This window comes from Triplophysa rosa, linkage group LG13 (assembly GCF_024868665.1).
Source record: "Triplophysa rosa linkage group LG13, Trosa_1v2, whole genome shotgun sequence".
In the NCBI taxonomy this organism is placed as follows: Eukaryota; Metazoa; Chordata; class Actinopteri; order Cypriniformes; family Nemacheilidae; genus Triplophysa; species Triplophysa rosa.
The window spans coordinates 5,031,131-5,034,879 of NC_079902.1; the positions used below are offsets into that span (position 1 = coordinate 5,031,131).

The 3,749-nt window shown below is 40.3% G+C and overlaps 1 long non-coding RNA gene across 1 annotated transcript; it reads left to right on the forward strand.

The window, feature by feature from the left end:
• Positions 1-2,601: 2,601 nt before the first annotated feature.
• LOC130564248 (uncharacterized) lies at positions 2,602-3,687 on the forward strand. Its single transcript, XR_008964225.1, has 3 exons — positions 2,602-3,316; positions 3,424-3,511; positions 3,616-3,687. It is a non-coding gene; the product is annotated as an uncharacterized LOC130564248 (long non-coding RNA).
• Positions 3,688-3,749: the final 62 nt, after the last annotated feature.

Here is a 3,749-nt window from a genome sequence, read left to right on the forward strand (position 1 = left end):
CTAAATCCAGACTGGAATTCTTCATTGATGTCATTCCTTTGGAGGAAGGAGCATAATTGAGTTGAAACTACTTTTTACAGAACTTTAGATATGAAAGAATAATCTCCCATTATCCGTAAGCCAGAGACTTGAGGATCCCAGCGCTCTGGCTCCCGGTAAACATTTGACTATGGTGGCTGGTGCCTCTATGTTAACGTTCCGAACAATAGAATCACCGATAACTAGGGCACTTTCAGCAGGTTTCTCAGTCGGTGCGTCACTGAGCGGGGCAAACCTGTTCGAGACTGTAATCGGAACGGTTGAGTGATGTTTTGTCCTGTGACTACGCCGTCTCACAGTCACGAAGTTTCCCAGCTGCAAGGGATTTTCAACCGGAACCGAGCTGTGTGCGCTAATGTTGCTCGCATCCAAAGTGTTTTCTATGGTCCTTACACTCTTACTATCCTCAGATAAAGATTGGATGCGAGACTCTAATTCTAAGATCTTCTCTGTCAGCCTAACTATTTCCCTGCATTTATCGCATATAAAACCCTCGCAGCTGACAGAGAAGGCTAAGCTAAACATATGACATGAGGTGCAAGTAACAATAATAGGAATAGAAGCCATAACTCACCGGGTTTGAAGTGAAATTCCAACTTACCAAGGTTGCTCGATGAATCGTAGTATACTCACTTAAAAAGAGAAACAGTTAGCACACAAGACAAACCAGAGGCAAGATGATATTCCACAGTGTAAACAGAAAGCAAGCTAACACGCTATTGCTATGCTAACGGCGTTAAGTTAACTATCACTTTTGGTTTAGACTCTTCCAAGTAAATAACAGGAACAGGGTTATTGAGATATCAGGATAAGTTAGCAACGACAATAATAATTAACGATAATAAAATACACTAATATTAGAGCGAAGTGGTAAGCGCACTGATACAAACAAGCCGCCGGCAGCGATGCAGGAAACAGGAAGCAGATGTAAATTAATTATTCAACGCAATTATAGAGGTGATTATAGAGATCACCTGGACTTCAATAACAGACGTTCAGAAGACGTCATAAATCTTTCATTCTGGCTCCTCAGGGTACGTCTTTCCAACGTCGTCAACGACGTAGAAAAGACGTCTTTTGGATTTTGGATGGATTTTGGATTCAATTTATTGTCATTGCACATGTACAAGGCAACGAAATGTGACCTCTGCATTTAACCCATCCAGAGAGTAGTGAACACACGTACCCCCGGAGCAGTGGGCAGCTATCACTGCAGCGCCCGGGGAGCAAGTAGGGGTAAGGTGCCTTGCTCAAGGGCACCTCAGTTGTTACCCGCCGGCCCTGGGAATCGAACCGGCAACCTTCTGGTCATGAGTCCGACTCTCTAACCATTAGGCCACAACTGACCCCTCTAGCAGTGGGCAGCTATCACTGCAGCGCCCGGGGAGCAAGTAGGGGTAAGGTGCCTTGCTCAAGGGCACCTCAGTCGTTACCCGCCAGCCCTGGGAATTGAACCGGCAACCTTCTGATCATGAGTCCGACTCTCTAACCATTAGACATGACAGTGCAGCCAGACTGATGGCACACACAGCCCCAAGCCCTTTACTAGCCACTGCTAGACCTAATTATCTGATCTGATGCTTAATGAAACAAGTGAGAACTCCATTAAGTCTCTCGAGCTGAACTAGCAACTTACGAGCAAAAATGCTCCTCTGGGTATGTTGCTTGCACATTTATTTTGTCAATGGAGAAATAAGCAGGCAAGATGAGATGTTGGAACAGTGTGTTATTTTCTTCAGTACAGTGAGGGTTCATTATGATGTCATGATTGCTCAACTCAAGTTTTCTCCAAAGCTTAATTTCTGTTCCATGGGTTAGGGTTATCATATTCCATATCATATTTTACATAAACTGTAACGTTTTGAAGCAGTCATTTTAGTAAACCCTCATTTTAAAAGCATGTGTAGTTTTTGGCGTTGTGAAATCACTGGTGTTAAATCACAATAATCCACTCTATTCTAGCAATGCCATTCTAACTGAATCGGTTGTAACCAGAAATGCACAGGTTTATATGATCATGCCATTTTGACATTTCAACAACAAGATCAACTGTAGTGAAATCCCCTCACAGCAGACAGAAAATACTCATGCTTATCTGAGCTGTATAGGAATGGTCTGCATGGCCACATAACAGTTCCTATTTTGCCAAGTAGTCAGTATTCCAATTAAACCATTTGGGCTTATACAGCAGCTTCTTTCATAATAGACGAGCATTCAAATACTGAATATTAATTTATAATTTTTCTTATTTTATTTATTTAATTGATGTGCTTTTAAAGGGGTACCAAAACACTTTTCAGCTCATTCTCTTCTCCACTGTAAAACATTATAGCATCATTAAGTTATGTCTACTAACAATTTCTATTTAATTCCAATAATCATGACAAGTTTTATTTATTACACTTAAGTTTATACGTTTTTAAAAACTCAGACTTAAATTTACAAGTTGTCTGAACTACTTATGAGTTGTCTCTGGGTAGTCGACATCCATTCAACTCACTTCTGTAAGTTATAAATTAGAAGGAGGGGGAGGGGTGTTTGTTACCTAAAAGACCGCGGAAAGTTCAGTTACCTCAGGCGCCACTAGTGCTGCTCAGCAGCTGAATTGTCATTAATACATGTTATATAAGGCGGCGAAGAGGTAAGTTATCATTTTTGTCTTGATTCAATGGTGTTATGCTTTATTATATATATAAAAGACATTTGTATAATGTTAAAAGAAAGTTTAGCACGTTGAAGATGGTCTGCGAGTGCGACGGCGTCACGGCCTGAAAACCTAATCCACGGGTCTATATCGGATAATGTAGTTAGTGAGGGCGTATATAGATTTTAAATGCATAGTAACGTTATGGCATAGTTTGCATTAAATAAATATTTTGATTTTCAGTGTGTGTCAGGGAACGTAAATTAAGCTAGCTGGCTACACTGTCAAGGCTAACGTTAAATATTCAGGGGCATGCACGTCTATTTTTATATATCAAAGTAAGTAAATGGGTTATGTAGTGTAGTTTTTATGGGGCTCTCAGTTGGACACACAGGTGGAATAATGTTACCAGATTTTGGGAAAGTAACGTTACTCGAGATCTGTTTGTTGGATGGAAACATATTTTTATTATCAAACTGTTCAGTATTCACAGCTGGCTTCTTGGAGCATCGAAGGTGTTATGAGCTTATCAACGGTAACTGTGGTGGCGCAACTACATCCCCCTGGTTGCATAAAGTTACCCTGTTGAAGGAAAACTGCTCGACACCTCGAGGACGTTCACGTTACAATAAGGTGTTGTTAATGTACTGTTTGCCTAATGCTATAACTTTAATACATTTGCTGTAGATTGTGTAGGTCTTTTCTCATTATACATTGTCTCCTCGTCTTTTTTTTTTCAGTCTCATTTTGTCACTGTGCCTCTCATTGGTTGCATACCCTGTTGAAGGAAAGCTGCTTGTCTATTGAGGACGTTCACGTTACAATAAGGTGTTGTTAATGCACTGTTTGCCTAATGCTATCATTTTAATACATTTGCTGTAGATTGTGTTGTTCTTTTCTCACTGTACATTGTCTCTTTTTTTTCAACGAAGAAAGAAAATCATAGGTGATGAGCCACTCATCTCTGTAGTCATGGACGGGTGGCCTGCATTATGTGATCAGAGACAGGTAACATGTTTTTTAAATGTGATACATAAATAAACTGTATTGTATTGTAAGTATATTC